The sequence below is a fragment of the Lagopus muta genome, chromosome 1 (assembly GCF_023343835.1).
Source record: "Lagopus muta isolate bLagMut1 chromosome 1, bLagMut1 primary, whole genome shotgun sequence".
Lineage (NCBI taxonomy): Eukaryota > Metazoa > Chordata > Aves > Galliformes > Phasianidae > Lagopus > Lagopus muta.
The window spans coordinates 79,780,847-79,805,726 of record NC_064433.1 but is presented as its reverse complement, the minus strand read 5'-3'; the positions used below and the strand labels follow the sequence as shown (position 1 = coordinate 79,805,726).

At 42.8% G+C, this 24,880-nt stretch overlaps 1 long non-coding RNA gene across 1 annotated transcript; it reads right to left on the bottom strand.

Annotated features, from left to right (window-relative positions):
• Window positions 1-2,805: 2,805 nt before the first annotated feature.
• Window positions 2,806-24,459, bottom strand: LOC125691824 (uncharacterized). The gene is made up of 4 exons (XR_007376275.1): window positions 22,044-24,459; window positions 19,765-19,837; window positions 11,486-11,617; window positions 2,806-4,324 (listed from the first exon to the last, which is right to left on the bottom strand). It is a non-coding gene; the product is annotated as an uncharacterized LOC125691824 (long non-coding RNA).
• Between the last annotated feature and the right edge of the window lie 421 nt (window positions 24,460-24,880).

The window sequence follows — 24,880 nt, the reverse complement described above, 5'->3', positions numbered from 1 at the left end:
AATAAAATTCCATGCTGTGGTATCAGATGGATAAGTACCAAGGACAACAGTGAGGCTGGAGCCTTTACCAAAAAATATTAAGCATCAGTCTTTAAAATAGGCCAACACGAGGAGAGGATGCTGTCCATGTGCCTAGTGTGTCCCACAGATACCTGTAGACAGAGGAGGAGTGACTGTGCAGGAACAGGCCCTGGAACCTCCTACTGACAGCATGACCCAGCCTTGTGTTCCCAGTCAGATTTTATTTCTGCCTTGCCTCCTTGTTCCCCATGGCTGGTTTCTTCTTCCAGTCCCCTTTTCCCTCTGGTCATTGTCTCTCAGTCTTGGCATCTGGTCTTTGTTCACTCAGTCCCCAAAGCATCTGCCTACCTGAGCTCTGAGGCACACTCTCCCTCCTCTCTGGCATTTCCCCAGATACACATTTCCTGCTACCAGTGCCCCTTCTCAAGCTCCTCAGGCAGTCCAAGGTCCCTAAACCTCAGCTGCTTCTAACTTTATCCCTGTACTCCTCCCATGGTCCAGATTCTACCATTCCTATCTTACATATTCCTGGTCACTCCATGCTACCCAGAGTCACTGTCTTTTCTCTATTTCAGTGTAAGGAAGCTTGTACCAATATAACACCTTTAATTCCCATCTTGTCCTTAACTCTCTGTTCTGCATTGAAGGTAAATGCCCTCCCTTCTCTAAGATGCTTCGGCAACTGACAAAAGCAACCTAGGAGTACAGAAAGGACAGGCTCCCAGCCTCCAGCTGTGAATCAAATGGGTAAACTTGTCCACCTTGTGAAGAAACTCATGCTGATGGCTTCTGCCCTCCAAGATGTGAGGTGGCAGCTACATACCCACCCAGGGTGCAGGAAGTGCACAGGTAATCTCAGTGGCCTTCAGCTAGTAGGATAACACAGATATAAGCCATCAGCTCCATGTTATCATCTCATTGTTGATTACCTTTCAAATAAAAATACTGTTCTGTTGTAGAAAGGCTGAATTTCAGTGTTTGTGTATTGAAATGTAACAAATCATCTGTGTATCCTTGGGAAAAGCAACGGATTTTCTCCAGCTATATTTACATCTTTGGGTCATTTCCCAATGGGAGATGGGAAAGGCTGTGAAACATGGTGGTTGCAGTCTAACATTCCTAATGACAGAAATTAGTATGAACTTACCTTCCTTACAGACTGATAAGGTTGCACTAAAGCTCCCCATCATTTCCAGGCCTTTTAGAGTGAAGAAAACTCAAGCTAAGGCCATTTGTTTCCCTTTCCATACTGCTTGTAAGACTGATCCTGGTTAAAATAAATGCAGAAAGAAGTGGGCTGTAGCTTGGAAGGCTGAATACAGCAGGGGGAAGAAAAGCTTGAGGCTGAAGAGCTTGGCTATGGCTAGGACAAGAGAAAGGCTGAGAAGGTGGGGACAGACATACTGGACTCTGTCTGAAAACTAACTGATACTTTTCCACTATATTTCCTGCAAAAGAAAAAACATTCCAACAGGCACACTTTTATTCCTTAAAAATGTGGCTGTTGGTGCCAACAAGACAACCCCTCTCTTACAGTGTATTAAAAAACCCTGTCAGCTCCCAACTGCTAAAAACTCACCGTTTTTACTGAAATTTTCCGTTCTTGCTCTCTGCCTCAGACATGTACTTCCTTTTAAGTTCTTACAGAAATAGCATCATTGCTTTCTGAAAGAGGACTTGGGAAAAGAATAGTTTTAACAGCACAGACTTGTTTTTCCAACCATTCCAGAAAGGGATAGAAATTCGGAGAGCTGTAACAAGAGCTTTAGATTACAGAGAGGAGACATCTCCTTCATTCTTTTTTCTTGGATCCTTGAGTGACCATGTCAAGAACTTGTGTTTGAATTTATCAGCACAAATACTAGTCTTTTTGAGCTACAGCTACATGATTGCTAACTGCTAACTGGTAGAAAAAAACACAGGAGAACCTGGTTAAAAATTGTGGATTCTGATTCCTCTGATTTTACAGAGGAGTTCACACTCCTAAATCTTGGCAGCCCCACACATTCCTTAAGATAAAATAAAAAACTCCTCCCCCTTCCTTTTGTGACTTTCCTCTTTTTCTTTCCATACTTGCAGCAAGACTATGAAATTTGGCAGGATACTTAAATCAGGGTGAGAACTTTTTTTTTTTTATTATTTTTTTAATGTAGTCTCATGAAAATCTGTTCAGATTTTGGGTTGAAGTACAAAATGTCACAAGTTTTCACTTCCCATCTGTGATTGGCATAGCACAGCTTGCAGTTCTGGCCACACGCCATAACTCCCTGACAGTTTTACTGCCATGTGCAAGTCCTGGCCCTGTGTCTCATTCTACCACTTTCTAGAGAGCTTTACTCCAGCTGATCTGTTGCCAGCAGAGAAGATGTGGCCAAATGTGATACAGGAAAACTCTAGGATGGCTGACGTCTAGATGCGTATGTATTTCTCCCCAAGCAAAACACTTGTTGGATTACTGGAAAACTGGCCAACGTGGGAAGTTATGGACTAGTGGGTGGACTACAAAGTGGGAGAAGCAGGCTGGACAAGTGGGCTCAAAATGTTGTGGTCAACATTTCAAAGTCTACTAGGAAGCCAATTGCAAGTAATATTTCTCAGAGAGTTAATTCTGAGACTGGTTATCATATAACATACTCATCTACACTGTGGAAAAGGGGGTAGAGAACACCTTGAAGAGTTCACAGATATCAAAACTCAGAGAGGTGGTGGACGCACTGAAGGGAAGAGCTGCCTTAATAAGCTGGAGAAGCAGGCTGGGAAAAACTGCATGAGGTTCAATATTGATAAAATGGGTGTCTTGTGAAGCCCCCAGTTCCCAGTGCAGGCTGGATCCTTTCTGCCTAGAAGGCAACTTTGTAGAAAAAGGCCTCGGGCTCCTGATGGACAACAGTTGACAATACCCAGAAGTATGCCTTGGCAGAAATAGGCTAAAAGCATACTAGGCTGCAGAGGCAAGAGAGCAAACTAGGCAAGTGACTGTTCCCTTTTGTCAAGTGCTCATGAGGCTGCATCTGGGACAGTTTCCATTTCTGGTTTTCCCTGGTCATGAGAGATATCAATATACTGAGCTGGGTCCTCCAAGAAGATCAGGTATCTGAAATACGTAGAAAGAGAGGCGAGGGACCTGAATTTTTGGCCTGGAGAAGAGAAGGTTGTGGGGGACTCAATTGCTATCTCAGACTGTAGAAAAGGCTATGAGAAAGTCAGACACTCCATTAAGGTCCAGATTTGAAAGAGTGAGAGGAAATGAATACAGGTTGCAGCAAAGGAAATTCCAACTAGACTTAACACACACACACACAAAATCCCATCAGCAGAGCCAAGGCGAGTGGCTCAGAATTGGGATTTTAGGACTTATTTGAACATTAGCAACCTTATCTAACTTTAGAATTAGGCCTGCTGGGAATAAGGGAATGGATTTGAGACTCAAGTGGTCTCTCCCAAGCTGTCCTCTGATTCTATGAATACAGCAGTAGCAATTCACAAACAATAGGACTGACATTTGCTTGAACTGACCTTCAGGGTTGGAGATTGGCACATGGTTAAGGTTGGGTAACCTATAACTCAGAACTACAAAACCTCTCAGCTCCCACTGTCCTGAGCATTCACCTTGTAATTGATTAAAGCATCTTGACTTGCAGAAAGGAAATATAGAGTATTCATCATTCTTCCCTCTTACATGACATCCATTCTGGGTATATGGACCCTCTTGCTCACAAACTCTGCTTCCTCAAATCATTATTGGAGACATCTGAGCCCTCCTGCTTAAGTAGTGCATTCTCTGGGAGCTCAACCTGTAGACACCTGTTGGCCAAACCCTTCAAAGACAAGTGCAGCAGGCCTGACGGTAATGGAAGTCCTCACAAAGGAATTCCTTAAATCTCATGAAAGAGCTTGCATTTCTCAGTGTCTTAAGTTACAGACTTTAGGAAACAAAAAAAAAGCCTCAGGAAGCACTGCTACGCATTTAGTGAGCCTGGCCCTCCAGAACTCACTTGTTTTTTCAAATGGAGATTGAATATGATGTTGGTTACCCAGGTATCAAGTATGAGACCTAGAGAGCGCAGTCCTGCTGCCCATCTTTCTGCCCTTGCAAAATCATTTCAATTCTGTTGAGATGGACCAATAATTAGATGGCAGCTGTCACAGACAAAAAGCACAGTTCAGCAATCAAAGGCAAAGTAAAATCCTTACTTCTTTCTTCCAACACCTATTGCACATGAATAGCTATTCTTGTTTCAGTGCTTGTTTTGCCCTCTCATGGAAGTGTGGGAAATCTGAGGCCTGCTTCATGCTGAGTTGTCTGAAAAAAAATCAGAAAAGTTGGCAAAGTCATTCTTTTGTCCTTCATTCTAGATGGGTCATTTTTTTTTGTTTAAAACTCTATTTCTTCTTGGAATTAATGGATGTCTAAGTCCTGACAAAATTAAAGGAATCAGAGACTGATAGTTTTGGTACCACATTAAACACCCAAAGTCTTACGTTGTCTTAGCTGTGGTTGCCCACAGTAGTAATCAGCATTTAATGAAGATAACATTTCAAGCTGCCCTCCCACTGCTCAGTTCGTCTACACAGATGTACAGATGTACACATACACGAGGAAATTGGATCCCAGAATCACTTTCTATGTCTCTCTTAAAACTTACTTCCCCATCTTTACATCCCCTCTACAAATAAAAGGGCTTAGATCATAACATATAGTGATATTTGATTCAAAAAAGGGGCAACAGGAGGAGGCAGTGGACAGAAAAGAAAGAGCTCGTTACTGCATTTAAACTCTATTTGTTTCATTTGATGAGCACAACCCCTTGGGCTTAAATGGCCTTCCTGCTGGTGACAGTGTTTCTAAGGCCAGCTCAGAAACTGTAAATCATAATATGTATGATCTTGTATAGCAATTGAGTACATGTCTTCATCAAGTGCATTTTGTTGGCAACTCCACCCATGACAGAGGAGTCGAAAGTCGATGATCTTTAAGGTCTCTTCCAGCCTAAGCCACTCTATGATTTTATGAGTCTGTGATCAATAGCAGGCTTCCCAGTTCCTCACAACCCCATGACACATTAATTACACAGGCAGCACATGATGTTCCAGGGACGTCTCCTAAACCACCTTACTCCACTACCTTTTTCTGAAGAACTGCAGGCATGATTCTATACTAAGTGAATACCGTCTTTGTGGTATTTGCCACAGTGCAGGAAAATTTGTAAGCTAACAGGGTAGCTAAACAAGACCTAACTTCTAATGATAAATCACAATTAGCAGGCTGTGGTATCTCTTGTATTGAATGCATCGATTGTCAGCTGCTGCCAGTAACACAAAAGATGATTCATTCCTTGCGGTTCTGTTTCCAATTGAGCAACAGCTTCTGATATTTCCTTCTACCTGAGCCTTCAAGCCATGACAAAACATTATATTTACTTTTTACTTTCTTTCTGCAAAGCACTATAGTAAAAATGCCCTTACCAATCCTTTTTTTTTCCTTTCTTTCTTTCTTTCTTTCTTTCTTTTTTTTTTCTGGCTTGTTGTATCCTTTTGGCTAGGAATCACTGTTTCTCCTTATCCTTCAGCCTCAGTCTTGTCTCTGCAGACAATGTTTTTTTCATTCCAAGAGTCTGCAAGAGCCAAGGGAGCTTGTTATTCTTGCACAGGTCAGCCTGCTTTCTTTGTTTCCTTTTAAAATCAAGCACATCCCACACTCTGCTTTGCTTGCTATTTCTAATAATTTATTTGTAGACACTATTCAGTGTTGGACTATCAGATGTATTCCTTCCTCATATTCTTCCTCCATTTTTTCCCTTATTCTGTATGAAATTTCAAGAAAGAAAATATACTAAAATAATTTGTCTTCCTCTGATTATTTTTTCACTTGCAGGTTAAATCCTTCTGATTTTAGAATTGTGTGCTAATAACTTGGTGGTACAGAGTCTTGAGGGTTGTGAAGAACATTCTGGAGGACTGTGATTTGCTTTCAGTCTTAGCCTGCAGTCAAGCATATGACAGAGAAAATTCAGACATAGGAATACAGTTTTGCAGCATTGGCTTCAGCTCATCTGTATGCTACCATCCTCCTATTATTTTAGCTATCTGGAGTGTTATTTTCCTTACTTTTACTATAACTGAGCCTGATTTCAAAGCAACTGCTGTGGAGTCTTGTCAAAGGTTTATTTGTCAGAACCCCTTCTTAGCCTTCCTCATTCATACCTCCCCTCGGACTGTAAACTGTGCATTTATAGTCCTCATGGTATAAATCTTGATAGATATGTCAATATTCCTTGTGCAGTTGCTGACTTTGAGGGGGAGGTTGCTATTCATTAGCTGGTTTTTTTTTTTTCATTTTGAATCAAATCTGATGCTTCCTCTTTCTGCAGCGTGGCCAAAATAATTCAGTTCCTCTGTGTGCATTTGCATTTTGCCATGGCTGAATTTTAGATTGCATTATCTGCCTCTTCTAGGCAATGCTATTAGGTTTTTTTTGCCATGTTTCTCTCTGGGTCTGTCACGCATGACAACGTCATCAAGAGCAACTCCAGCTCTTCACAGTCTTTGTGTTACTTTGTGAATGGTTCAGGGCATACCTCCAGGATAGGCAGTGTTTTTAAGAGGCAGCCGCTTGAAGTGCTGTCTTCTTACACTCATCAACATGCCACTTTCCTGGGCCAGCCTGAACTACCGGTGCCCAGATTGAGTGTTTAGTACAAAGAGTGTATTTGCTGTATAGAGCAGACAGGTGATCTCAGCTTGGGTCTGTAGATAGCACTGTTTTCTCTTATTGCTTTCCTTGTGTCTCAGTATTCTACGCAGCTATAGATTATAATTACGTTTCTCTCCTTTCTTGTGATTACTCTGCAAAATCATTCTGGTGCTTCCACCACTCAGTTGTCCTCATTTACAGCACACGTTCTGCTCTCCCATCCCTTCTCAGTCTCACCAGTGCTGGATGCCACTGCGTATGTGCCACTGAGTCCATAATTTTAGGTAGCTGCTTCTCTATTGCAGGGAGAGGAAGTGCAGGTATGGAAATCCCAAGGGAACCCAGGATGTCATCCTCAACAATTCCTCCTGATTCAGTTTCTTTGCAGAAGGGAAGAAGTTAATTATTCATTATCCCCAGCTGCAGCACGACTCCAAGCTAGGCAAATGCCACTTCCACAGCCTGGCAGCCACATGGCAGGGAGCAGCAAAGCCCAAAGTGACTCCGGTCTCATGGTGGTGTTTATCAGGTGTCCAGGCTGTGCTTTTCCTTTAGACTGTCTCAGGAGGCAGTTGGTCTGTGCCCTGATGAGAATATCCAGCATCACATCTGTGCCTTGTGGCCCTGCTGTGAGAATTACGTATGGCTCATTGCTTTTCTCCTGTGTTGTGCCAGGAAGAGTGCAGTGCTACAGCTGCTGAATTACTGTCCTCGTTGCTGTTCTTTAGTCGCACACATAAGGAGTGTCAGGTATCTTTCTGGCTGCTTGAAGAAGCATTCACACCTGCACTCCTGAGAACTGAGCCTGCTTGTTGCTTTGTGTGATGCAACACATGTACCAATGTCCTGCTGATGTACCTTTGCTACCTACTTCTCTTTAAACACTAAACATCGCTCAGGCTCTCTCAGCACAATGTATGACTGCTGTCCATGTTTTAAGCTGTGCAGCCCCATGTCCATCACTAGTAAGATCTTCTCAATGCCTGTGCTCTCTGAGCACTCTCTGTTCAAACGCTAAATGATTCTTCATTACTGATTTTCTTGGTATGCCTTTCTGGCTTGATCCTGTTAAGATCTTTTCCATCCGTACACTGTGAAAGCAGCTTTTGTTATAGCTTCAGCTATCCACTCACTACTAGTCCCAGCCTGCCTAGGACTTTTTTTCCTAGAAAACTTGTGCTTGTGCAGAAACATTTTCCTTTGTACAGCCTCCATGCATACGCTGTTCCTCTCTAGATCGTTTTGTCACCCTGTACACCCTTAGTTCCTCTTCAGTTCCCACTGCTCACAAAAGGCTCTGCTCCACCCCATCCCTTTTGCTGTCTTTACAGAAATTCCCCAATCCCTTGCTCTGCTCCCCTCTGCTACTTCTCTTCCATCCTTGCTTCCTTCCCACCATACCCTCACATCTGCACTCTGCTCCTTTCAGGTCAAGCATCCTTGCTGCCTTTGCAATGGCCTCTCCCCTGATGTCCACAAGGAGGAAGCCAAACAGCTGGCTTGGTCAGGAGATGTGGATTTGAATTTTTTCAGTCTGAGTTCTGATGTTTCTCAAGCACTGAAGTGACCTTCCGTGCTTCATTTGTCTATCTGTACTGAAAATTGGACTTTCCATCCCAAAGAAGAATGCTCAAGGAAGGCTGTGAAGATCAGGATCTGACTCTTGCACAGACTTCTTCCATGCCTCAGAAAGATGAGTGTGCATGCAAGAAAACAAGCGAGGCAATACTCATGCTGAATTACTCCTCCCTTTGCTCAAAAGGAAGCTACAACATCACAGCAACACAAGATGGCTCAACATGTCCTCTTAATGTAGTTTTTGAAATATGGCATTTACAGGAAGTGTCTCATCTTACCATCTCAAGGGACATCGAACCATGGGTCACCACTGTCCTGCTCCTGCATCCCTGCAGCTCTCTCCCCACTGCATACCTTAGCAGTGAGTCAGACCACCAATTCATCCACTGGACACGTTCCTTGGTTTACTTCCAGCCAAATAACCAAGCCTATTTGAATTACTCAGCACCCTCACGTGCAAGCTCATGTGGGCCAATGAGAGATGGTCCAAAGTCTGAGAGGGAGTGGTAGAGGTGGAGAAGTACTATGGTCTCTTTTGGCAGCACTCCAGCAGCAGATTAGCTAAACAAGACCATGCACACTGGCACAAATCAGTGAAGGGCTGCTGTTGGGCTTCTTTTCATAGAATCATAGAATCACCAAGGTTGGAAAATATCTTCAAGATCATCCAGTCCAACTGTCCACCTATCATCAATATTTTCCAGCAAACCAGCCAGGTCACTCAGTCATAGGAGATGAAGTTGGTCAAGCAAGACCTTTCATGAACTCATGCTGGCTAGGCCTGAACCCCCAGTTGTCCAGCACATGCCTCCCTCAATATGATCTGCTCCACTACCCTTCCTGGCACCAAGGTCAGGCTGGCAGGCCTGTGGCTCCCCAAATCCTCCTTACAACCCTTCTTGTAAATGGGAGTCACCTTGGCAAGCCTCCAGTCCTTCAGTACCTCTTCAATTGGCCAGGAATACTCATAGATGGTGGAAAGTGGCTTGGCTATCACCTCCACCAGCTCCCTCAGCACCCTCAGGTGTATCCCATCTCGCTGCATGGACCTGTGTCAGTTCAGGTGGAATAATAGGTCTCTAACTGCTTCTACCTGAATCGTGGTGGGGGTTATTCTGTTCCCCACCTGAGATTTCCAGGCCAGGGGTTAGAGTACCGTGAGGATAACTGGTCTGACTTTCAAAGACAGATGTAAAGAAGGAATAGAGAACCTCAGCCTTTTCCTCATCTTCAGTGGTTACATTCCCTGCTGCATCCAATAAAGGATGGAGATTCTCCTTAGCCTTCCCCTTACTGTTAATATATCTGTAAGAAAATTTTTTTGCTCTCTTTTACCCAACGGCCAAGTCAAGTTCAAGCTGGGCTTTTGCCTTTCTAATTTTCTCCCTGCATATCCTAACAATTTATCCGCACTCTTCCCAAGTTGCTGGTCCCTTCTTCCACAAGAGGTAGATTCTCTTCCTCTCCTGGAGCTTCAGGAAAACCTCCTTGTTCACCCACGATGGTCTTCTTCCCTACCGGCTCATCTTGCAGCACAGGGGGACAGCCTGCTCCTGTATCCTCAAGATTTCCTTCTTGAGCAGCAACCTGCGTTCCTGGACCTCTTTACCCTTCAGGACTGAGTCCCAAAGGACGCTTGCTACCAGAGTCCTAAACAGTTTAGAGTCTCCTCTCTGGAAGTCCAAAGTAGCAGTTTTGCTGGCCCCCTCCTGTAAAGAGGCCAGTTTTGCTTGCCCTTTTAGCAGCCTCATGATTGTGGCAGACCTTCTGCCTTGCAAGGCTAGATTCAAATATCTTTCTTTTTTAGTAACATCATCAGGCAACAAGCAAATTAGGAAGTTTAGCGGCAATTACTCTCAGAAACCTGGTCAGATAAAAAAAAATGTACCCTCTGTCTCTGCACACCTGAAGTCCAGTGTTAGTCCAGTGTTAGCAAATATGGACCAACAGGCATAATACAAATAATAAATAAAAGCACCAATGAGGTCTGGCTTTGTTTTGTTAATCTAGGGAAACTGTACTCAGACACTGTCTTGGTACTGGTGTAAAATGGGTGTAAAGTGAGAGCAAAATGAAGCCCTGTGTGTCTAGATCTTACTTCATGCAAGAAAGGTTGTTCAAGAGGAGCTCCTCCCTGAAATCAGAGGAAAGTCATTGTATTGCTTGGCACCTGCCCAAAGTGATTTCATTTTCTGCTGGGGATTAAGATGCATTAATAGCCTGAGGACAGCATTTTCCTTGCCAAAAATGCCTTTCTTCCCTCCTCTGATTATTTTAAATATGAGGGCTTGCAGGTCAGGAGTGAACACCCAGCAAGTATTACTTGATCCATCAAATGAAAGTGCAGCAGTATCATTTTCTCTTGAGCAAACACTGAATTAATTAAAATCTGCATTCTGAACTTGGCAGATTTCACATTTTTCATAAGAAAAGTACAGGTCTGTACATTGAAAAGGCAGACTAAAAATAACCAGAGATATGACACCTGAATGGCAGTCTTTAAGACTTTAAGCCACACTAAAAGTTTTTCTGGCAAAACACTATCTTTAAGACTGTCATTTACCCTCAGCTCGCTCTCTACCCCCGAGCAATATAGCAAAACTGGCAAAAGCCTTCATGTAAATGTGATTATGCTGGCCAGAAAATCCTTTCAGCAGCAGAGCAATGCACTCTTTGGGGAAATGGCATAACCTACATGGGCCAAAGCACTCCTGCCTGCCGAATAGTACCCCACAAGGGAGCAAGGCCAATATAACATATAATCAGTGAAAAATGTTTCCAGCATTTGGAAGCCCAGGCCTGCAGACATCAGCTACCAGGCTTCTGCCACCAGCTCGTGGCTGCCTGTTTGTCTATAGCAGGCTTATGATAGCAGGAAGCTAATATATTACTATTCACATCTCTGTATCAACTTGAAAGAGCTGTGCAGTTCTCCCTTCAGGTCTCGAGAGAGAAATGAGTCCTCACAGAGGCAGAATGCAGGGTGGGACAGATATGGGGCAAGAAACCTGAAAGGCCCAGTGCCACCAGAGCTGATGCCAAATAAAAGTAGCAGCAATCTATGTTGACAGAGCTGAAGCAATTTTTCTTAAAGATTTTGTGCAAAGGATACTGCAAAAGTAGAGGGAGAACAGCACTTCTCTTGAAGTCCACATTAATAAGTGTCTATACACAGACTGAAGGTTGATTTACCTTTTCTCCCCCTCCAAAACTCCTTTATTTTGCTCTATTCTTATAATCCAAGTTCAGCTGATTTGTGTAGTGACACACAAGTATGAAATTTTCCTTCTCTTCACTGCACTTGTCATTCTCCAGCAGATTGATCTGAAAACACAAAGTCACTTTAGTCATCTGAAAATACCAGGCAAAATGTTTTCATTCCTACCTGTGTGAATCTGGAACAATCTTATCTGCTTCGGTACATTTGTTTGATAGCTGAAGGAAGCCAAATAGCATGCTGAAAAGGCTTTGAAGGTCGGCTGGCTTTCTGCACATCCAAAACAGTTTAAGAGAAAAAGGCTTTTTTTTGTTGTTGTTGCACAGTGAGATGATGTGGACTTCATGCTTAAATTCAGCCCTTGGCTGTAGCATGGGGAAACTGGAGGGATCCTTATAAAAGATGCTCAGAGGGGACCCAGTAAGTGGAGGTGAGGTACCTTGAAGCAGAGACATAGTAAATCTCTGATGAACTATGTGTCTAGGTTTACATTAAAGAATAAAACATTTGTGCAGCAATCATTCTGGGCTCAGCAGTTCCTAACTTGGAGAACAGGCTAGCTTGCTAACAGATGAATTTCCTAATTCTCTGTGTAGGCAGAGCAGAAGGGTAGAACTCTCCCAGCAGTACATGACAATTGCCTTCAGTGTAAGCACAATGGCCAGCAGCACACCATGCCCATCCCAAGGGAACTGCCAAATGACACTGAAGCTGTAGCAGCCACAGGAGGATGAGGGAATGGCTGCCATACAGACCCTGCACTGCAGAGACTGGTTGGGACCACAGAAGGTATCTGACATGGATTTGAGCACAACGGTATGGACTGGGCTGACAGCTGCTCTGCACCAGGAGTCAGGCAGGGATCCCATCCTCATCTTTCTGAGCAGGAGCTCCATAAGATGGTCTCTGCAGTACAGGTAGGTGCCAGACACCACTGTGATCTGCTGGGAGGCATCTGTTTATCCCAGTAAGATGTTCTCCTGTGCCTGCCCTTGCCTCCACAAAGGAAATAGAGGCACCTGTGGTGGAATCTGCAGCATCTATTATGCATTGAGTGAATAACAAGGAAGTGTTTGATTTTCGTCTAAAGACATCATCTGCATAAGAATGCACTCTCATAGAAACCATAAGACTTCAAGGGGGTGTGTTGGAAAAAGAGAGGGTATTAAGCAGAGTAAAGCATCTTCACTGTAAGAAAGGTTTTATCAAAAAAAAAAAAAGGTGAGCCAACACTCAGCTACAAAATAAAGACAAGTGTTCCAGGCAAAATATGACTAAAAAATGAGACATTTTATATCTCCAAAGGCATCTACAAGGAGAAGAATTCAGGTTATGCACTGAAATCCCAAAAGGCTCATATTAGGAGCACATCTGTATAGGTACCCTTGTAAAATGAAACAGCTCTTCAAGAACTTGCTGAAATAATGAGCAGATAATAACTGTCTTGGGGCACCCAGGTTTCAGCAGCATGCTTAGCTTGACTGAGAAGGTGTCTGGAGGTGTGAATGGGCAGAGTGCCACCGCCTATGGAAGACACTACACCTGATATTGACAGCCTGGAACAGCTGGAGGCAGGGGCAGATGTGTCTGAGACGGCTGTTTCTACTGTGCGGGTGGAGATCAGGCCCTGAAATGGGTCTCTGCAGAGAACAGAGAGCTGACTGCATCCGCTCTGTATTAAGGAGGTCTATGGACAATGAGTCTATATGTCATGGAGATGTAGCAGTCCCACTTCATTTCACGGTAGATTTGTGCCGCTCTGAATGTGAAATTGCCCCTTCAGCAGCTGTTCCAGAGTCTTCCAAGGGCTAATTTTGTGAAGCAGTATCTGCCCGCCTGATATCAGCTCCATTTGCTACTGAAAGCTCTGCAAAGAAACAGAGCAAATGTAGCTCCACTCAACAAACAGCGAGTCCAAAAAAGACAGTGGAAAGAGAATAGGAGAGCTATCAATATCCAGGATGGTGAAAGGCACAGGGAGTAACTGGAGACAGCCAGCATGGCATGAAAGACAAAATCACTGCCCTCTCTTCTCCTATTAAACTGACAGAAATAGAGACAGATGATAAATAAATGCAGCTAAGTGGGATGAAAGCCTGAGGGAAGCTCCAGGAGCAGCTCAGGATGCACCAGTTTTTAGCTGATCTCTAGGTCTGATGGAACTGCCAGTGGCAACGCAGGAGCTGATGTTAATGCAAAACTGATTCAAGATGTTCCTTAAACACCAGGCAAGGAAACTCGCTTGAACTGCAGCAACAGCATTATGTCTGCCATAGTTAATGGCCCACAGCAGCAGATCTCCTCCATCTCTCCTCCTGCCTACCTTCTCACCACTGCTGGAAGGATGTGACACCTGCTCAGGAGCTGGTGGTCATGAACTGCAGCACTGATCTCTGCTCCTTATCCCCAGACTCTTCTCCAGACTGGACAAAGTATTAAGAATATAGGTGAGCTGAGGACAGTCAAGAGCAAAAACATCTATTATGCTCAAACGTTTATTATCACAGCCTTGCCCAGCTTAGTTTTTTCTAATTGAGCAAAGCAAACTTTGGTATCTGGATCAGTCTGTTGTAGCAGACCAACCGTGGTCTGTGTAACAAGGTCTGGAGAAGCCTGATGCCAGAGCTGCTTCCCCTGCTTATGCAGCAGCAAGCTTGGAAATACCACTGAACGACAGGAATAGTGCTGCAATCTATAGGATGCATTTTGCTGAATCTGGAGTGAACCTTGGGCTTCACCCCACATCCTCAGAGATCATTTAGATATTAAAAGCACCTAGGAGCAATCTCGGAGTGTGGTTTGCTTCAAATTTATGTTATAGCTAAGGACCACAGAAATTCTGAAGCATATTCAGGAGTGGCATTTCAATAGCAGAGTTGGTTTTCTTAACCCGACCTCCTATATTCCCAATGACAAGCACAAAACATACAAGTTTGGTTTCATCAAAAAGCAGAATCTGCAGAATCTGGTTCATGGAGCCTTGCATAAGCTTGGGTGAGACCAAACAGAAAAGCAAAAGAAGCATCCCTGTGCTTTGTCCCTGACCCATACAGAGGGCTCTGCCATGAGCAGAATCTGAGGCCAGACTCAGAGCTGATTTGTTCATAAGGAAATAAATGTGACCAGTCTTGCACAAGCTCTCACTCAGGTGATGGCAGGGCTATCTCAGGCTGGAGCTAGTAGGCACAGGCCAACATGCAGCCCAGTGAGCAGGCTAACCATTAAGCAATGCAGATGATGGCAGACAGTCTGCTGCTTGAGCTCATGTTTAGAATTACTAACATGGATAAAGCCTCTATTAATACAGTGGACCAAATCTGGTGTTACTTTTGTGTCTGAATGGTAGCTCAGTGTCATCACCCAAGGGCAAAATGCATCTGAAAGCAGCCTGTAACAACAAATGAGATTTTTTTACTTGCAACATAATGAAAAGAGCTCATCTTAGAGCCTAAGAAGTAGGGCTTTGTACATGCCAACCAGGAATGCTTAGCAGAGGGAAGAAGTAATCACTGGCTGTGATGCCATGAGCTCTCCTGGCAGCCTAAAGCTTGTTTCACTCTCTCTTCTGCATGCAACAACAAAACCATACGCCAAGTGCTAGCTGCAAATTGAAGTGTCTCAACTCCCTAGACAAGAGAAACGTTGCATTTATGAGTAAAGGGATTGTTTAAGATTGAAAACAAATCAACACATTTGAATTAAGAATTCAGAAACAGCTCCTTAGACAATTTTTTCCTTAAAATTTTACCTTTTCCCCTCCAGTTAGTGCAGGCTGTTCAAGCAAAAGAAGTGTCCCTCTCAGGGAGGGGAAGAATTGCTCATGTGGAGGAATAGGACAGGCAGACATTTTGCAAGCTCCTTCTCCAGTCTCTGCTGATGCACTGCATTCTGCTAATTTAATTCCTCCAGAACAGAGACAGAGCTTGTGTAATTGGTTGTATACTGGTGCTTGTAAGACTAACACCACAATCCAGCCCCAGTGATGCCCTCCAGATGTGATTGCCTCCTTCAGGTTAGAAAGGTTATCAGAGGAGTCACATCTTTTAAATTCCCTGGAATGTAGGAGACAGGGTGTGTACAAGCAGGATTTTGTAGGCATTGTGTGCCTTTTCTTACCACTGTTGTAATTCAAAAGGAAGCTTTCAGAAAGAGTTGTACTGCTCTTAAAGTCAAGCCCACCAGCCTCTGTGGAGATAACAATCCAGTCCAAATGGCTGTGTGCTCCACTAAGGTACCCTAAGGACCTAAGTGGCAGAGAAGCCAAGATAAGTTCCCTTCCCTTTTCTCCTTCCTTTCCCTTCTGTTAGGTCTGCTTGGTGGCTAATAGTAAACTCACACTCAAGCTTAATGGGAATTCCTGCTGCTAATCACTTTTGCAGAAGCCTCAGGGTGGAATGGCAGCAAATGCCTGGGTGTATGGGGCAGTCTGGCATTGCTTTAAAAATAAACTTCCTTAGTTATCTTATTCTCCCTTGACTTTCACACTCTCTTTTTGCTAAAAGACAAGCAGAAGAAATGAAGACAGCTCTTCTTTTTGTCTCCCAGACAAAAGCCATTTCTTTCCATGTCCTCCATCCTGTCCCATCCCAATCTGTTTTGCACATACCACAGAGGAAGAGCTTGGCTGGACCCCAGATCCCCTGCCCTTGCAGGACACGATATGATTTGAATGCAGCTGGCCATGCTGCACAAACATCTGCTAGCTGACAGACAAAGTGAAGATATGAACAGAGCAGCAGAGGCTGCACAAGGCTTTGCAAGCCACCAAGTACTGGATGTCTAGCACTATGTATATGAAAACATGTACCTGAATTCATGATCTCGTTGCTATCGTAACTGAGTAATGTAGTTTTGCTGCCCCACAGCCCAGGAGAGGAGACCGGTTAATAATATGCTATTTCTCTAATACAGAACATCAGCTAAGTCTTGGCAACAGCAAATGATTTGCCAAAGACCTTGACGGGAATTTACAGGAGGCAAGGGGACTGAACCTGGTGTTTTCAGTCTAGTGTTTGCATGAGATGTTCCTTAAAGATAAATAAGGTGAAAATGGACTGAGAGAAGTGTGAAGCTCCTTTCAAAACTTGAGGTTGTTATTCAAGACTGAGAAAATGACATAACATTGCAACACAGGCTAGATAACGTGGATAAAAGTGCCTGAGAATAGGATTTTTGAATTTTGTTTTGGCATCTGGTTGAAGGTAATTTGGACTCAATAGAATATGGACTACTGCAGTATCCAGGAGTCTTTAGAAGCCTACAGATTTTAGGGCACTACAGAAAATATAGGAATCTCCCCTGGAGAACTGACTTTGTTCATTAAGACACCTGCTAGTGCACCATATACAGCAGATTGCATATAAACAACTAGCCTGGCAATATAAAGAATGCTTTGTGTGACACAAGAAGGCATTACAAATAAACGAATTAGTAGATATCAGAATCACCCACAACCTTACCTCTCAGACATAGAAAAGGATTCCAGCAGCAGGCTGCTTCCTGCAGTCCTATGCTGCACAAAAGAAGAGTATCACAGAATCACAGAAGAAGAGAATCACAGAACTACAAGGAGACACAGAATTTCCATATATTCTGTTGCTGTAACATTGCTATGATTCTGCAGAGACTGAGACAGTCTTTTAATATTTACTTACCAAAAAAAAAAACAAAGAAAGAAAGAAAGAAAAAACTCCTTGAAAGCTGATACTTTGTATGCCAGATGTGTATTTGGTTCCAAAAGGATGGCTTTAAATCTATCACAAAATATATAATAATTCAAAGGATTAATATACTGAGTGCATGTGACAAAAAACAAGCAAACAAAAAACAAAACAGCAGTTCTCAGGCAAGAAAAATCTATTCAAAATTGAAGGGTAGAATGGAATTATAGAATTATAGAATCATAGAATCATTAAGCTTGGAAAAGACCACTAAGATCATCCAGTCCAGCTGCCAATCCATCACTACCATACCCACTAACCGTGTCTCTCAGTGCCACATCTACATGGTTCTTGAACACCTCTAGGGATGGTGACTCCACCACTTCCCTGGGCAGCCATTCTAATGCACTACTCTTTCTGAGAAGAAATTTTTCCCAATATCTAGTTCACCTCCCATGAAGCAACTTGAGGCTTACTTGGGAGAAGAAGCCAACACCCACCTCAGTACATTTTAGGGAGTTGTAGAGAGCAATGAATTCTACCCTGAGCCTCCTCTTCTCCAAACTGAACAATCCTAGTTCCATCAACCAATTCATTGCCCTTCTGTAGATGGGCTCCAGGATCTCAATCATAGAATCATAGAATTGGTTGAATTGGAAGGGACCATTAAAGATCTTTTAGTCTAACTTCCCTGCAATGAACACGGACATCTACAACTAGATCAGGTTGCTCAGAGTCCTATCCAGCCCAACCTGAAATGTTCTCCAGATCCACCACATCTCTGGGTAACCTGTGCCAATGCCTGACCACCATAAACAACTTGTACCTTATATCCAATCTAAATGTCCCCTTTTTTAGTTTGAAACCATTTCCCCTTACTCTGTCATAGCAGACCCTGATGAGAGTCTGCCTCCTTCTCTCTTACATCCTCCCTTTTGACACTGAAAGGTCAAAAGCTGCTATCAGGTCTCCCTGGAGCCTTCTCTTTCCTGTAGTGAGGGGCCCAAAACTGAATGGAGTAAGCTGAAGGTACTTCTTTCTACTTCTTAAATGAACTTAGAATCCTTAAAAATTGCTTTCAAATGGGAAGAATAACTTTTGCTGCAGCAAAAATATATAGCAAAAAGAGAAGTTGAAAGTTCTCTTCCAAACAATAATTTTTGGCCTCCTGGTTGCTTAAATTATGAATGCTGAATTTCTTACTGTTTGTTTTCTCAAACTTCCTATGGTCATCAGACAAATTAGCAGTGTTACCACAAAGATAATATACCAGTGAGTTCAAATTTTAACTTACAAGTAATTTATTTTCCTATTAATCTGTTAAAACGACTTTTGTCTTCTTTGTGATAAAAAACTTTATATCAAACAGCAAGGATTCTCTTTAAGGCAATTGATATCTTTTTAAGATTTTTGGTTCAGATCTGACAAATTCCCATTTCACAACTGACTCTTTAGCAAAACCTCTACAAAGTTAATGAAATTTCAGGCTTAGCATTCTCAGCTGAAATAAAAAATCAAGCAGGAAAAATATTAAAACAACAAGCCAACAGTTTTATGTTCTTTGTATATATTTTGTGAAAAAATAAACTCCACAGAATTGTGTGGTCTTTTTCTGTTTGCAAGACACCTTTAAAAATAAGACTCAATCTATTATTTTAGCATTTGAAATCAATCTTCTCAGGCCCACTGAGGTTTGTAGATTGAGCAGCCTGCCATGCAAGGAGCCAGGAAAATCATTTCTAAGCTAACAAACTATCACACCAGACTTTCCTGGCAATTACTGTAGGTGTGACTGATCAGATAGTCTTCTCAAACAAGCTGTTTTAATTATGTCAAATAATGCTTTAAGCATACCTAAGCTCTCCTGAGTGTGATTCCACACCAGAATCTCCTAATAATCACAGAATTATGTAATAGCCTACCACGGACTTCTCCACTTGACAAGAGGTCTTTGCAGCTGCAGCAGTGTTCAAATTTGCTACAGGCCCACAAATGAAGTGTACCAAGCAATGCTGGATGGGTGTTACCATCTTAGGCCTTCTTATAACCACTGCAATGGGGACATGATTCCTGGGAACTGCATTCTTTTCTGTCTCCCTCCCTAATTCTGTATACCATCCTCTCTGTACTCTCTAACACCTGACTGGTGTGTCTCTGTGTGGTTACTGAGACCTTGTAGGTCATTTTGGAGGTGCAGATGGCTTGGTAAAACAATAGCATTTTGTTCAGGATTCAAGTTGCAAAGTTGCATCAGCAGGAATGGAAGTAACAGCAAGCAGCTCCTGTCTGAGCTGTGCTGCTCTATGAATGAAGGAGAAAAATCAGTTTCTCAAGTGACATTCCGCTGCCACTCTCATATCTCACACACAACATTTGGGAACACATTTGGGAATAAGAACTGTGTCTTGTGCAGCTCTGCTGATTTTATGCCCCAAAGCACAAACATGGCAGAAGAGATACCACTGAAGCTTGGAACAGTACAAGCTGCATTTCTGTTTGCTTCTCCCCAGTGCCCAAGTCATGCACCCCATGCATGGCTCTCAACCAGTCCCACTGTAGGAACAGCACAGTATAAACAGATGGAAGACACCTACCTGCAACAGTTTTCTGCCACATTCATCAGTGAGAAACATGGGCTGTAATCACCTTAAACATTTTGCCACATTCCTGTAAAGGAAGGAAAAGCAAACATAAAAAACTCGTACCTCAGTGACTTGCAGTTCACATTGAAAGAAGCAATTGAGGCAAAAGGAAAGCACCCAGGAAGGCTTGAAGCTATTGTCACAGGTGCAATGGGTGCCACAAAGGCCAGGAGCAGAAGATTATTTTGTAACACAGAGACCTTGTGCATAGGAAATAAGAGCTTTACAGTTTTACATATTTGGTCAGAGCTATCCTTTCAAGCAGCAAAACTCTCCTGCTTGCTTTTTACACACATTTGAGACCATCAACTTTATTGTTCAGCATAGACTGTTAAAAGCTTCCTAATTGTGCCATGCAGACAGCTTGTGATATATAGAACAGAGTCAGTACTGAAGCCCTCAAATGATGCTAACCATGGCCAAGTATTTGGGAGCTGCAAAATCTGAGCAGCTTGGGAATGGAGAATGTTCTGAATGAGTTGCTTAAGGAATTATCTGAAATCTGCCAGTCTGGCTGACACTGTGCCTAGGAAGAGCAAAGATGCCTCTTGCTGTTTCTGCCTGCAGCAAGAAAGCACTGCCTGCAGAGGAGTAGTCCCTTAGCATGAAAATCAGTTGAATTTCATTGGCTGCACAAGTCTGACTGAAGGCATGTCCAAATCCTGCTGTGGGACTGCAGAGAAGACTGGAGGTTTCTTACGGTTTTAGATGTATGTATTCTCTTTTCTGCCACTGGAGGGCACAGCTCACTTTCCTGCAAGGTGAAACAGAAATCACAGGGATTTTGCCTACTGAAAAGGTTTGGCATTCTTCCCATCTTCCTCCATGCCTGCTTTCTGGCCTTTTGGCTGGACCTGAAGACCTGGCTGAGAAGAAGAAAGTATCTGTGACACAAGTGAATGACACATAGGCACAACTGCCTGTTGATAGGCATTTTCCTCAGCACAGCTTTTTGCTACCAGAGACCTGGTGCCTGCTGATACACAAGGTAGGGCAGCCAGTTCTCACTTTGCTCTGTTTGAAAGAGAACTCGATACTCAGTGGATTGCATTTAGAAACAATTCTGCCAAAATGCCACATCTCCTGGTTTTGCTCTGCCCTGTTTGTATGCTGCCATGGGTTTGTGTGGCAATAAGAGCCTTGCTTGGGGGCAGTGATGGCTCTTGTTATCACTGGACAGGCTATGCAAGGGGACAAGCTGTGCAAGACGGTACTGCCCTGCTTTCAATGTCAGGGACTGATTTTTGAGAAAGAAGAGATGCCACCTTCTGCAGAGCAGGGAGTGACCTTTTCTGCAAACAACATTTTATCAGCAGTGAGTTCTTACATGATTTCTCTTTCAGCAATCACAGGCAGAACAGTGTGACCACCAGCACATCCTCTGTTTTGAGATGACAGTTAAAATTTAAAAAGAGCAACCACAGATTTGAGCCCTTTTTTGTCTCATTCCCTTTAACTCTCAGTGCATTTCTGAACTGCCATAGGCTTTCTGATGCTGCATGAGGACTAAGGACTAATTTCCCAGATGTGCTTTTCATTGATGAGTATTCATCCAAGTAAATATGCAAAAGCATTTCAGGTTGGGAAGTGCCAGGAAATTGCTCTGTTCCTGATAAGACATGTACAACTGATCTCCAACAGTGGCATCATCAGTAGTTTGGTTTGTTGATTAGAGTAATGAAACTTTGCTTTTAAACATTACAAATGAAAAGAAACAAAAGCTGTATTAGTGAAACTGTTTCAGTTTGTTGAACTAATGTTCTGTGTGTCCTAGTTACTAATAATTTTGATCATGATGAATAGAGTTGCTCAGATACAAATACATAAGGAGTTACAAATAACTGCAATCTTCCATCCAAATGAACAAAAGTCCATACAAAATAGGCAAACGTGATCTTACCACAGCAGTCAATTAGTAATAACAAACATCAACAGTAAATATTATTTCAGTTTTGTGTTTGTTTTTTTTTCCAGAGACAATGGATATTAATGAGAATTTGGCAGATGAACTGTAAAAGCAAAAATAAAAGGCACTCCATGATACTGCTATGTCCAAGTGCCAGCTATCAGCCTGTGAAAGACTAGGAAACTACAAACAGTGACTTACCCAAGCAACAAGACTGCATTTCCATGCAACCTATCAGGCTGCTAAAAATAAATGCCAGGAGATTGAAAGGATCCATATTATATAAGCAGAAATGCATATAAATCAGCATTTCATGAAAGCTCACCATAAGGCATCAGCAAGTCTTCAATGGGTATCTTAAACATCTGTTTTTGTTCTCTGTCTCTGACAAGTTGGCTCTCCAAATGCACCAGCTGCCAGGCTACCAGCCCTGAAAACTCAGAAAAGGAACAGACAAGCATCACCAGCAAAGAGCACGACATGACTGAACGGTGTGTTCCCAGGTGCCTGAGGGAGTTCTTCTCAAAGAACTCAAGAAATGTGTTTAACCCAGTAGGGTTAAACCTCAAGATGATTATGTAGCAATCACAACACTCCAGATTTACTCCTAGGTTCCTTGGAAAATCGAACAAGCAATCTCCATTAAGAAGTCCTAGAATATGGGATGCAGTCTGCTTCTAATCGCCAACATGGTAACAAAAAAAAATGGTTTAAAATGCTTTTCAGAGAAACTTTAGTAGACAGCAGGAGAGATTTCCCAAAGTCAGTAAGAGATGCAGGAACAAAAGCAGGCCTCCCACTGCCTGCTGTTAGTCACAACACACCAGGCCACAGCTTGTAGCGGTGAAGGATGAATGAGCACCTGCAAAAAGGAGACAGACAGCTCTCACTGTCAATGCTCTTCAGTCACGTTGGTTTAATGGGTAAGAACTTAAAACACATCTGAACCTGAATGTCCTACTGATAATGGCAGCTGGGGCCATAGGCCAGACTGCACATCACAAGCAAAGCCCACTGTGCAGGTTGATGGTAAATCCCACGGTCCTGGTAGGAGATCATTATGCACAAACCTCTTTGCATTCCCCTGCAGGCAGCAGGGATGAACAATCCTGCCCTGCTGCGAGCTCTTCTGCCTTGAAGAAATGGTACACAGCTCCAACTCGCTCTTTCGTAGAGTAGCATGTTGTGCAAGGGCCTTTCAAAGCAACCCCAAGAATGGGTTTTGACGACATCACCAGATGGCCGAGCATTCTGACATTTAATAATCCACCAAGACTGGGGACTGGAAGTATATTTTCTTCTTCTTCCAGCCCTCCCACACATTGTATCTTGCTTTGTCTACTTGACCCAGCAGAGATTGCTTCTGTCTTTCCCCTTCCTGCCTTTTTGCAGGGCCAGTGCACAGACTTCTCCTTTCTTTTGAAGAATCCTTAGCTTCACTGCATTCCTGATGAGAATCCAGCCTCCTTTTTTCACTGAATTCTTCAAAGCCTTCAAATATCCCTCTAAATGGATCCTCAGAGATCTGTTTCAGCTCAGCTCAAGATCCTGTGTATTCATTTTTGCCTACAGCGAAGAAAGGACTCTATTCAAAGAAGGATCTTGTATTTTCATTTTGCCCTCAATTATTTCTTTTGGAAAAATTAAAGAGCAGCTGGAAAATCTCTATTGCAACTCCAATATTATTTTCTCTACCACATATTTGTTTTAATGCTGTACACAGAAACAATATGGAATTCCTCTGGAAGCAAAAGCACCACAGCTTCTTTAAAGCCATCACTATTTTGGCAGCAGCTATTTTTACCAGCAGAAAGAAGCCTAGGGTTAAGAATTAAGCTTTAGAAGCCTGACTGATCAGAGCTCCAGTCACCTCAGTGCTTCCTATCATGACCTTCCTTTTCTTTTTCTTCTGGGAATTTTTATTTGGGCTGAAACCCAGCATAAATAAAACTGGCCAGAGTTATTGTTGGTCCTTTAACTTTTACTGTTGTAGCAGCTATGCATGTTGAAAACACATATTAAGTTTTGAATTAGACCTAGGCTCCCTTCCTTTCTGAGCCCTTCTACTATTTTAGAAGTTTGAGGCTGTATTGCTCTAAACCCTATCTGCATTCACCTGAGCATATTGTTGACCACCTAATGGAAAATAATTCTAGTGCTTTGTAAAGAATATTTTAGCTGGAAGATGCTCAATGTCAGCTATTTGAGAATAGAGCCTGTTTCAATTCTCTTTTACTCTCTGAAAGGCACTGTGAACACTTGTAGACAATATCTCCTTTTCCAGGAAACAGTCTTGTTGCATCACTGCTATTAACCCCTTGTTTTCTGCAGAGTTTGGCTGATTTTGTCTCAGGAGAGGTGGCAGAAGAGCAATAGTATTCCTCTCTGAGCAGGACTCAGCACAGTTCTGCAAATCAGACCAGACCAGCACATGTGGAATCTCAGCAGACTTCAATCAGTAGTGCGGAAAGGAGTAACTCTAGGTTAGGTCAGAAAGTGAAACACCAGTTATGGGTAACTGCTAAGGAAATAAATAACAAGGAAATAAACCTATCCTAGCAGCTGCTGTTTTCTGTTGATGCAAATCCTTCAGACTTCCAAGAAACAGGAGCGGCCATTGTTTTTGTTTGCTATTTGGAATCAGTTGTCTTCATTCCTCGAAGAAATGAAACATTCTGGTTTGAATAACAATATAATATGTTTTCTTATGAAGGTGCCCTTTCCCAGAACCCACAGGGAAATAGTTGGTGCATATACATTTGTTGGCACTTCTCTGAATCTACTTCTTACTCTCCAGATTTCGGAGAATGACCTGGTTCATACTTATCATTGACCTATGAGGGGAGCGATTCTTTGCCAGAAAAAGCCACTGTGAAATATCCACACTCTGATAAACTACAGTTCTGAGCAAGTCGTTTCTCACCCAGTTGCTGATCTTTCCTTTCCTCTGAAAATAAGTTATTAGTCAAGGACAAGCAAGTGCTAACAGCTGAAGATATTTGCTTTACTCTCAGAGATGGGAGTGCACAGCCAGAGGTATCTCTGCTTTCAGACTGTTCTTCAGGTCAGAATGACCTTTTCCATCATTGCCCTGATGAAGGGGAAGCATTGCTGCTAGACACAGATCTTGCCCATATGATCCATCCATGAAATGAAAACTGT